At 34.8% G+C, this 12,500-nt stretch overlaps 1 pseudogene across 1 annotated transcript; it reads right to left on the bottom strand.

Moving 5' to 3' along the window:
- Positions 1-3,310: 3,310 nt before the first annotated feature.
- On the bottom strand, positions 3,311-11,254 carry LOC147471536 (ras-related GTP-binding protein C-like; annotated as a pseudogene). The gene is made up of 4 exons (XR_015191125.1): positions 11,091-11,254; positions 10,246-10,374; positions 4,179-4,324; positions 3,311-3,477 (listed from the first exon to the last, which is right to left on the bottom strand). The product of XR_015191125.1 is annotated as a ras-related GTP-binding protein C-like (transcript).
- Between the last annotated feature and the right edge of the window lie 1,246 nt (positions 11,255-12,500).

The following is a 12,500-nucleotide window of genomic DNA, read 5'->3' as shown; positions in this document are numbered from 1 at the left end:
ATATATATATATATTATTTATATATAAAAATATATTTATATAATTTATATATATGTATATATATGTAAATATATATATATATATATATATATATATATATATATATATATATATATATATATATATATATATATATATAATTTATATATATGTATATATATATGTATATATTATATATATGTATATATGTATATATATATATATATTATATATATATTATATATATATATATATATATATGTATATATATATATATATATATATATATATTATATATATATATATATATATATATTGTTTATACATACATATACATATTTCAATCTTCAGGAAATTGAGCAACATACACATACTTAATTTAAGTCATCCCATTAGATTACTTCCTAAAAATTGCATAATATCTTCAGTATTTAATTCTAACTTATATATCAACCAATAAAATAAATACATAAAATACTTGCTTTCCATCAGCCAACAGATCTAGATTAAACAACACACTCATCTGTCCATTTCTGCTTGTTAGAACATATGATGGAATGATCGTCTGCATTATTCAAAGTGCACGATAATGCTGCCCTCACTAGGCACTAAAGCTCTCCATATTCTTTTCGAAACATGCAAATAAAAGAGTTAGTTTACATTTTACTTCTAAAGCAACTATTTATTATCCATAATCAAAAATAATCATAATTATGATATTAATTATAATAATAATAATAATAATAATAATAATAATAAAAAAAATAATAATGATGATGGTGATGATAATAATAATAATAATGATAATAATAATAATGAAAACAATAATAATAATAATAATAATAACAATAATGATAATGATAATAATAATAATAGGGCTCATATTCCCTTAAACAAGCAAATTCAGACAAACACATATGATGAAAATATAGTCCATCTATTTCCGGCTTTATGCGATAAGACAAAAAGTCTATTTTGAATTTCAATAAATGAGAACGATGTCCTTCTTCCATTAAACAAACTGGAAGATGATGAGAGTGAAATTTACATTATATAAAATCTGATTTATGATCTCATTGCAAGAAACATAAATTTGCAATGCACTAGTGTGTATGACATCTATCAACAAAACAAATGAAAAAAAATATCTGCTATGGAACGGGATATATATATATATTCTTTAATCATTTTCTTAACCTATGACAATGACGATCAGCAAAAGGCATACAAATGACCAATCTCACTTTTCCTCTTTGCCTATTTCTCAACATATTTACCCTCTACTTCCCTCCCTCTCTCCCCTCTTCTCCATCTTCTTCTTCCTCTCCCTCTCTCCCCTCTCCTTCCCTCCCTCTCTCCCATTCCTTCTCCCTCTTTTCCCTCTCTTCCTCCTTTCCCCTCTCCTTCCTCCCTCTCTCCCCTCTCTTCCCCTCCTCTCTCCCCTCTCTTCCCTTCCTCTCTCCCCTCTCCTTCCTCCCTCTCTCCCTCTCCTTCCCTCCCTCTCTTCCCCTCTTCTTCCCTCCCCCTCCTCCCCTCTCCTTCCCCCCTCCTCCCCTCTCCTTCCCCCCTCTCTCCCCTCTCCTTCCCTCCCTCTCTCCCCTCTCCTTCCCTCCCTCTCCTTCTCAGAATCTTTCCCCTCTGCTACTGTCTTCAATCCTCTCAGCTTCTCTACTACAAACAAGCATTAAGCATAAAATTCCATATCTGTAAATGCCCATTTTTGCTGCACTGTTATAGTTAATTTTGTAGTATGTGAATTTCTACCATTAAAACAAAAAACAAAAAACAAAACACTGTATACAGTGAACTTATAATAACATATTGCAAACACCTATAAAAATACAAATTAATTTCAACATTTCAATATTTCAATGGCATTATCTATGGCGTAGCGCTACACTCTTTATCATTATGTTGCTGATCAATTCTTTAATGTCAATAAATTCTAAATGTTTTTTATTACTTTCCCAAAGACCTTGTTCTGAAAAAAGAGAAGAGAACACAACAGGAAAAGCTTTTTTTTTTCTTTTTTTTCTCTCTTATTTGAAAATTAAAGCCAAATATAATATCACTCCCCTTTTAGAAAAGCTGCACACCTCTCTACTGATCCAAAAAAAAAAAAGACTTAAATCTAAACAAATAGCTTTTTTTTTTAAGACTTTTTCTTTTATTTATGGCTTTTTTTTAAACGATAAAATCATCCCTAAAGTCCATTTGTATCATGTTCGGGGGAGGAAGAACCTCCGCGCATAAAACCAATGAAAACGACAAGAGCGATGTCCTCTGCCCGGTGTTTGCATCACCAAAGATTAGTCATCAATTTCTTCCATGGTCTTGTGAGCATAAATCAGAAGTAATATAACCTCAAACTTTTCATAGTAATTTGACAGATGAAGATGTCAAAATGGACTATCTATCTAACAGTATGAAGTGGAATCCAACAGTATTCGGAAAAATAACTAAAATGAAAAAACAAATTACTGATTATCATTTGAAAACCAATGCATTGGCGTTAAGATGTGAGCAAAATATTCATGGCTGTAAATAAAAGCTGCATATATCTATAATATCTTTAACTCTTTATATTCAAATAAATAAAAATGGGTATTCAAGTTATATGCAAAAATATCAGGAAATGTAAAAAAAAAAAAGGAAAAAAAAAAAAAAAATCAACAACAAACATTTGCCATCTCAAACTTCCATATATCAATGATTAATTAATTCTACAGGAACATCAGCATCACTAGTAAACTATCTCACTCACTAAATGCTATAAACTTTATATAACTATTATGCCCTTGGTTTTGCTGATAAATTTTAATATTTGGTCTTGGAAAATCGTATCCTAAATTCTAATATGATAATTGATACAGTTATTTACGAATCATTTGTAATTACAGAATAAACAAAAAAAAACAAAACAAACAAACACAAAAAAAGATTGTGTCATCATGGTAGACAAAAGATTTCAAAAAGAAAGAAAAAGCTGAAATCACTTTATCTGTGGCTTAATACAAAAAAAGAAAGAAAGAAAAATTAGGCCAAACTACACATACAGCCTTCAAGGTTCTTCCTCTACAGACTTTCAAGAGTTATAAAAATGTTGCTTTGTGTCACACTGTAGCCTTGTCAAACAAGAGGGTGACGCCATTCATCCATAATGGTGGTGCCCTCCAAGTGTGCCCATCACTGTCAAACACACCCAAAGGCACACCGAGGACTTTTGGGCTCTTTGGTGGAGCGTTGCGGTTTGAGTCGGATGAGGATGAGAGAGGTATCAGTAAGAAATTAGTGGTGGTGGATGGTGGTGTCCCCCCACATATATGGTGTGCTAGTGATAGGAGGTGAGGATGTACTAGGAAGTGGGGCCGTTCGTGTGGTTGGTCTGGTGGTGAGGCGTTGAGGTGTTGTGGTTCAGCTGCTGCAGCTGGTTTGTTCGTACGTCAAACACCTCCTGGATTGCGTTGCGGAAGCAGAGGAAGTTGTAGTCGATGAGACCTGCAGGGGGGAGATTGGTCATGAGGTCGACAGAGTGGGGCTTTTTTATATGGATTCTTGCTATCATCTCCGGAAACAATTCTCAGTGTAGAATTAATTAATATAATCAATTAACTTTATAAATTATGAGTTTAAACACACACAAATAGTACATGTAGAAAACGTATAGTTTTTCCTACTGTAAGTATTTTAAGAGTAAGAAAACCAAAATCACACTTACAGATTAAAAATAAAAGTGAAGTTAAAAACCATACAGAAAAGAATATAAAAGAGAAACAACACATGTGGAACAGTTTGGAAATAAGGCTAGGGAGGCAAGGTTAATCCATTAGCTGCAGATGGCATGATTTGCTGCAAAGGCATAGATAGTCGTAGACGCGGATGGCACCGTGCCAGACAATGTAAACCAGCCATTCTACTGCCTAAATATCTTATTAAAACCATGACCAATGAGTTAAGGTTGTTTGGGCATGTGATGAGAAGAGACGAGGAACATGTAGGGAGGAGGATGTTAGGTATGGAAGAAAGAGAGGAAGGCCTAGGAGAAGATACGAGAGCAGCTGGTCTGACTGAAGAAGATGCAGAGGAGAGAGGAAAATGGAGACAGATGATCTGCTGTGGTGACCCCTAGAACGAGAAAAGCCAACAGAAAAAGAATAAAAAGAAGATACATATAAGAAGTAAATACAAGAAATCCTTACCTTGTCTGTCAAAGTTGTCCTCCCTAAGTATGCAAACAAGGGCTAAGTATCGGCTAACTTCTCGCAGATAGAGAATTGTCTGATTATTCAGCTTGATGATGCTAGAACTCTCCTTGTCAAACTGAACTTGCACTCCTTCGTCTTTTCTGTAAATGAAATATATCTATTACATAAAGCTGGCATTATATAGGACAGAAAGAAAATAATAACACCAAGAGTACTTCGTAAAAAAAAAGATAAACAGGAAGATGCAAATGCATGCACCCACTGCTTAACCCATTCGCGCCGGTTGACGTCCTATCACGTGGTAAAAAAATATCCCTAGACCCAGATGACATCCTGAGATGTGCATTTTCTCGCCGAGTTCCTGGAGGGGCAATTGTGATGTGCTGAAACATCAGCAATAGATCGCTAGATTGTTCTCAAATATAATCATTTTACATAATTTCTTAGACTCTGTTACTTTAGTTTAGGTGTTTGAGTATCATAAATTGAGATATAACATTAAAAAAAAATGAAGTCCCAGAAAACTACATGATACTGATGGCATCATGGTAATTTCTGCTTCTTCATCGTTGAATAGAAAGATCTGAGTCGAAAAACTAATGTAAAATCAAATGTGTTTGGCCAAGAAATAAAATAAAGTAAAAAAAAATATTAATACAATACTACTTCTAATGTGTTGATTACCTTTGATATCACGTCATGTCTCGTCAAGAGGTACATGTACATACTTATATGAACGTGTATGATTATTCATATTGTTCTTCTTTTCGTTTTGGTAAAAAAAAAGAAAAAAAGTATAAAACATGTTTTTTGATGCCCCACTAAGAGATTGCTTCCACTTTCCTTTGGTATTTTCACATAGAAGTGAAGAATATAGGCAAAGTTCAATAAAATAAAACTAAAAAGGCATCACTGTACCATGTTTTTCGACTAAAATAACTCCTCCGAACATGGCAATATTTTTATGTGCCTTTACATTGTAGACACATTCATGAAAACCATAAGAATAGGGTGGGTGAATAACACTCTGAGAGGATCAGCACGGCCCCCCGCAGCGAGAAAACACCCCGGCACGAAGCTTGTTACCTTCCCGGAGTAAGCAGAAGTAAGCCAAAATACATCCCGTCGTGAATGGGCTAATAACCATTTGATACGAAATTGATGGACTACATAACCTTAAATTTCCCTTCCTGAAAATCACCATCGGTAATACAATCCTGTGATCCTGTTACAATGCTAATAAGCTGAAGGACAAGGAGTGAACGAAATTTCAATAATGGAGCTTCTCCCATTATCAAGAGGAATAATGAATTATCAATAAAAAAATATAAAAGAAAATTAAAAATAAAAAACAAAAATTAATAAATAATATAAAAAAAGAAAAAAAAAAAATAATTATAGTACAAAAAAAAAAAAATAAAAAAAAACAAATAATAATAAAATTAAAATATTTTTTTTCCTTTTGTTTCTGTCTCTTTTCTCTCCTGATCATTTATACTTCATTCATTTTCTTTTTTTTCAATAACTTCACTATATTCTACTGCCTTATCCACTTTAAATAAGTACTCTGAAGTTGACTGGGGCTCATTTTTATATCAATTCTTTAACATAATTGAGGGGTCAGAAATTCATCCTCATTACACTCCAACTACAGCCATGTAATCATATTATTGGTATTTGATTGATCATCTTGCAATCAATCCTGCAGAAAAGGATGCCTTGAAGAGCTACTAAAAAAGAAGAAGAATCAAGGAAATCCTATCACTACTGGAGGAAGAGTCTCGACATCCTTCTAAGACTAAGGACAACCACAGAAGGATGGACTACTCTAATATAAAATCCTTTGGTGGAAAGAACCCAGGATGATCAAAAAGGAACACTGATAAAGACATTTCAATGATGGAATTATTGGAATATTATGGAATAAACACAAAACTAAAAATAAATTGGACACTAAAAAGAAAGAAATCATAATAAAGCTAATGTGAAGTACCATAGAGAATTAATCTGAAATATATGAGAAGAAGTGAAATTCTCTTCATACAAATGGGTAATCAAGAGGATGAATATCAAAGAATAGTTATCTGAGGTAAAGAACATAAGAAAAGCTCAAGAAAATAAATAAAATTGAACTGGTCCTTGAAGAGATACATGAAGCAAAACAATAGGAAATGGAGGGACATCCATTCAATTAATGATGAAATAGGTGAAATGACACAGACATTTATAGCTTATTCACACTAGAAATGAACGGTCTAATAATCATTTATATAAAAGTACGATCTTCACAAAGTATAGTTGTACACTAAATAGTAAATATACAAGACAGACTGCAACATTTTACAGTTTAGCAGAAGCTTAATGATATGCAATGTATGCATCAAAGAATCATAACAATCAAGAACATAGAAGTGTAAATGAATGAAATGTTTTTTTCCAAATACATATTAATAAAAAAAAGTATGAAAACCTTCTCTTCTAAAAACTGTGAAAATTTTCAGATAGCCCAATAAGAAAACATCCAAAAATATAAAATATAAAGACAGACAGGTTCATAGAAAAGGGTAATAATAAATTCCTCCTTCCACTAAAGCTAAGAAGTTTAAAAAGCTATCCAGGAATATATGTGTAAGATAGGCCAATGCAATTACACAGTTTTGAAAGTCTCTAGTTACAAAACACTTTTATCCTCCTGAACAGATTGATTTCCAATGGTATGTACACAAAACAAAGGGAAAAACAGGAAAACAAGAAATGGTATGGGTTGAACTTTAGAGTCACAGTAGAAATCTTACTATAAAAATATTAGGTAAAGTGATAATCTAATTTCCTTAGTCCCTCAGAGTCTGGTGCAAAGATTCATGTTGCTAGTCAAGCGTTTGAGTTCCTGCACCCTTTGAGTATAGTGGATCTCATGGTTAGTACTCTCACTCTGCCTAGCTTGCATGTTGCAGGGGTTCAGTGATGAGTGTTACTTGACCTCTCACTCTGCCTGTGCTGGACTCCACTTCATGGAGGTGCAATGGAGGTCTCCACTACCCACGTTTTCCCATTCCTTCTTGTGACCAAGAGGGGTGGGTCTCTCACATGAACTTGTCTAGGTTGCATCACTAGACTTTCTGCCCTTTCTCTGGGTTTCTGGCACTTTCATAGCATGTACTAGATGAATTGATTTCTAAAACTTCATAAATCAAGATGTTACTGATGTGTTCCAATTTCAATGAAATCTTTGACAAAAGATTCAAGATAAAGATTTGCCTGAAGCACCTCAATTAGATTTCTTGCTTTGTGAACTTATCAATTCTGTGCACCTACCCAGTCTCACCACTGGATTTTGGCCATTATAATCCCCTCACAAGGTCTTGCAATACGTTTCCATTCCAACTTTATCCCTTTTTCAAGAGGAGTTGGCATTAGGCATAGTGGCAGATACTGTTAGTATGTGTTTATTGATTAAGACACTATGTAAGATATATATTTTCCCATAAGTTGTCTATTATTCCTTTTAAGCAATGTTCACGTGCTACTTGAGCACTGGTATTCATCCTATTTGTCTAACTGCTCTTACAAAGACAATACTTACATCTGTTCCTCATCTTCTATGCTGAGGCATGTAGTATTGTGACATTTCTTCCTGACAAACATACACAGCATCATGTGATCTACGTATTAGGTGCTGTTGTTTCTGTTCTTGGAGTATAAGAGAATATCTTTCACGGTGTAAAGAGTGGATTACACAATATTAACTGGTACATTGTCATATAACCCATATAGCATAATTCTGTGATAATGTATTTGCTCCATTTCATAGAGGTGAGGTTTTAAGACACCAGTTCGGAGAATAGTATTGTTATGTCATCTCTGTAAAGGTCACCAACATATATTGAGGATTTTTGTTATGTACTACCATGGTACATTATAAGTGCTCCTTTTTAAAGTTGAGAACATTTTTGTCTTTCTTCACTCATGTCCTGATTTATTTAATTTCATTTCTTCACTTTCTATGAACCTGCAATTTAGGACAAGCACACCACTTCCTCACTCTTTATGACCAGAGATTCTGGTGCTATATCCTTGGGCAAGCAGGTCTAATGTAGCTCATTTGTGAATTGATACCTTGCTAAGTTCCTCCAGGATGTTCCCTGCATGGTAATAATTGAACCTTAATACACATAATTGCATTTTATCCTTCTTTGTTTCTCTTTGCTTCTGTTTCAGTTTGCATCTCACCTTCTCGCCGAACCTCACGGAACGGGAAATGAAGCATCTGTCTGAGGAAAAACTCTCTTCTTCTGTCCAAAAGGTCTGGGCACACATTCCCCTTGCTATATGTGGGCACTACCATGAATGTTGCTTTCAGGATTAAGCCTATTGTAATCCTTATTTCAAAGAGGCACAAAGAGTTAACAAGGGAGAGGAAGAGTGGTTGTTGTTTTTAGAGGTGATCAGGGTGGATTTTCTCTTCACTGATCCTCAGACATGTCTTGCAACTGGCCTGGATGCAAGAGGTCAATCTTGCCTTATCACCATAACTTTTACCCCCAGATCTCTTGGCCAAAAAAGCTTTTTCTATTTATCTAATGTCTTAACCCATTCATGCCGGGGGCATTCCAGCCTTGCATGTCACAATGCCAGGGCTCTTGAACGCATAGGCCTAAATCAATTGAATAAACGACGCCGTATTGCGTCCCCAGCGAACGGGCCTAGAATGCGCGGTACAGTAGTGTACCACCCGTCCAGAGAGGGTTAATCTATCAAACAAAATTACTGTTGTAATACAGATGTGTAAACATACACTTACAACAAGCAAGAGCAGTAGGTAACTAACCTTACCTATATCTAACCTTACATATATCATATCAGAACTTATATACTGATTTGTTTATCACCTAGGCTTATTTTGTGCATTCTATGAGAAACAAAACAAGGTACAAAAGTGTTCAGAAATTCAATATAAAATTATTTTAACTGCATACTCCAACCAGCAGATCAGTAAACCTCTCAATATCATCACTTACCAAGATCCCCCCCCCCCCCCCCCCCAAAAAAAAAAAAAAAAAAACTTAACCCATTGCAGATGGGTGTCATGATATACATGACAAACAAGTTTTTGGTCTGATAGCAGGCGTCATGACTTACATGACAATAGTTGGTATGCCACATTTGAAGTTGAGAGAGCATGGATCATTGTGGTTCTTTATCATACTATGAGTAATAACTCTACTTAGTGAGTGATGATGACAATTGCAAACATAATTTCTATAACTGCCATACTATTAACCCATCCACGACGGGGGAATTCTAGCATTGAATGTCACAATGCCTGGGCATTCGAATTATTAGGCCTTAATCAATTGAATGGCTGGCACAATACTGTACCACCCGGCCACTGGGCTTTTGAGTGAGAGGTACAGTACTGTACCACCCATCCAAAGTGGGTTAAGCAAAATGGGTTTAATTTAAAATCCATAACACAGATAGAACTGCTTTCTCATAACACCAGCAGGAGAGAGAGCCTTGAATGGCACCCATCCAAAGTCTCTAGCAACCACTATCTTCAGAGAGCAGTAACACAAAGCAAGATGCCAACCTCTTGCTGTAAAGGGCTTGCGATGATGGATGTGTAGGCAGAACGAGAAGAGGAAGGTGACTTAAACCATGCCCAGTGTCTACAATGTGCCACTGTGCCAGTAAGGCTGCCTTGTACTGTGGCACTTGCAGTCAAAGGAAATAATGAGCCGATATGGATTCTACACTACAATTTTAGCCATCTGCAACATTGATAGAGCCTGTCATGTGACACAATAGTCTCGTAATACAGCAGAACACAAAAAATTATGAATACAAAAATGGCTCTAGTTTTACTATGAATGAATGAAAGAGAGTGGGGAGCTGCCTTACTCTGAAATAAAACCCATGTAAGGTGCCATGTAGATGATACTAGTGCCAGCGCTGGGGACTGGGCAAGCAAATTTACCCCGTCTGCAATGGGTTAATTTGGCAATTCATACAATAACAAAAGCAAAACACCGTACACATGAAAAAAAGGAATCATACTCACCCATAGATGTCCGAGATATCAATAACCACATCTATCATTTCACAACACAATTCATAGCTCTGCATGTCTACTGGTGAAGAATCCGTGGCTATGTAGATTTGGGAGTACATTCAAACAAGAAAGATTTTTCTATTCCAGAATTGAAAGAGATGGGATATTGTTGGAAAAATTTTATGAAAGAGCAAAACTGCTATTTTTTCTTAACTATATGGGACTCCATAAACATTGAAATTCATTTATTTTTAAAGCTTCTATACTAAGTTATTTTCTTAAATTATGTCAAAATTGAAAACTATCAAAGCAATATAATCACCGAGAGCCTCATTTTCTAATAAGATAATAAAAACAACTTTTCAGCAATCTTTTGGAGCACTATTGAACTCATGCACACCAGTGGTATCAATAATACAGCATTTCAAATCCACATCACACCTGCTCGGGATAAGTAATAAGAAAACATCTTTTCATCTTGGTGCCATTCAATTGGAAAAAATTCTAACTCTTTCCATTAAGAAAAAAGAGATAAAAAAACTAACACTAACTGAATCTGTGAAACAAAGCTAAATATATTGCACAGTGAATATGCTCTTCTTCAAAGGGAATAAAATACTGCACTTTTGAGGACAGGCAGATAACCAGATAACAGATAGATACGACAAATTAAACAGATGGATGGGCATATAGAAAACCAAAAAGGTATTCATAATTTGCAACCTACTATTATTATTATTATTATTATTATTATTATTATTATTATTATTATAAAAAAAAATAAAAAAATACAAACTACAAACAAAATTCACGGAGAAGTCTCAAATTTTCAACCTCTAAGCTATACATGAAACAAAAATAGACTTACTGATATAAATATATTCAGGAGGTTTTCCAGCGTTGGTAATTGAGGAATCAACTTCTGTACAACTTTACTAAAGGCTTCAAATATGCTATGGTCATAAATTGATGTTAAATAGAAGCTCAGGTGAATCTGTTCCATGCCTGTGGATAAAGGATTAACATAAATAAGGGTAATAATGCTTAGAGTTCTTTTTTTTTAAGAGTATCAGCAGGCTTATTGAAATGTCATCGAGGAAAAAGATCATTCTTCCATATGATGATGATGATGATGATGATGATGATGATGATGATGATGATATTGGTGATGGCAAGTGCTCATGTTGCTAAGACTTTGATATCAACGAATGAATGGCAAATGTGATAAGGCAGGTTTGGTCCCTCGGATACATAATTACGTTGGTATTATTTTCCCGTGGGATAAACGCCAGATAATGAGGAAGGGTTAATTAGATGAAGAGAGACACGCAGTTTTGATGCTTGATTATCAGTGACATTGTTAGTTTTAATTCTACTATTATTGCCACAAAACCCACTACCACAAATGCTACTACTATTCTAAAAAAAAAACACCACAAATGCTGCTACCACTATTGCAACAAAAACCACCACCACAAATGCTACTACTATTTCTGCTACTACTACTACTACTATACTGACCTAAGAAGGGATGACCCTGATGTGCTCCCTTATTGACCTTATTATATGACCCCTTCCCCCCCCCCCCACCACCACCACCACCACCACTTCCAGAGACACAGAAAGACCCAATTATTAAACTAGTGGTTCGCGCATTTGCCTTCGCCTTCCTGTCTCAGAAACAGCTGGTCTCGCCAGAACTAGGAGTCCAGCTGTTACTGCAGAAGAAGGTACTGTAATCTGTTCTTTTGTCGTCTCACCTTGCTTCTGACGCTGGTTAAGTTCAGAATTATACTTTCCAGTTGATTGGAAGGGACGTCTTCGCAAATCTCTCTGAACTGAACGGTTGATTGGCAAGTAAATCGTGTAAATGAATAGTTCTATGTAGATTTGCTGTATTTCATCCGTTTTATATGTCAATAATTCACGTTTATTGTATTCCTTGTCTCAGACCTCGCTGACGGTTACTATTCATAAGAATTAACATTAAGTTTTGGGTTTCTTGACTCTAATAACGATATTTTTTCATCAGTTTCACTATCACAACTACAACTATCAACATTATCATTACCATTAGTATAACCTCAAAAAGATTTATCCACTGAAAAGTATCACAATTTTGGATACATCTTTACACACCAGGCTATTGCATATTTTCCTTTTTCCAAAGATAAAACAGACAAAGGAAACATAAAAACACAAAAGAGAACGAAATGCACAAGAAAGAGGATTGGAATAATACACTACAGGTAGGAGAAAAGAAG

This window comes from Penaeus japonicus, unplaced genomic scaffold, assembly GCF_977035675.1.
Source record: "Penaeus japonicus unplaced genomic scaffold, GWHDUDI00000001_assembly GWHDUDI00000007, whole genome shotgun sequence".
Lineage (NCBI taxonomy): Eukaryota > Metazoa > Arthropoda > Malacostraca > Decapoda > Penaeidae > Penaeus > Penaeus japonicus.
Note: the sequence above shows the minus strand (reverse complement) of the source record. Positions and strands in the feature narration are given on the sequence as shown.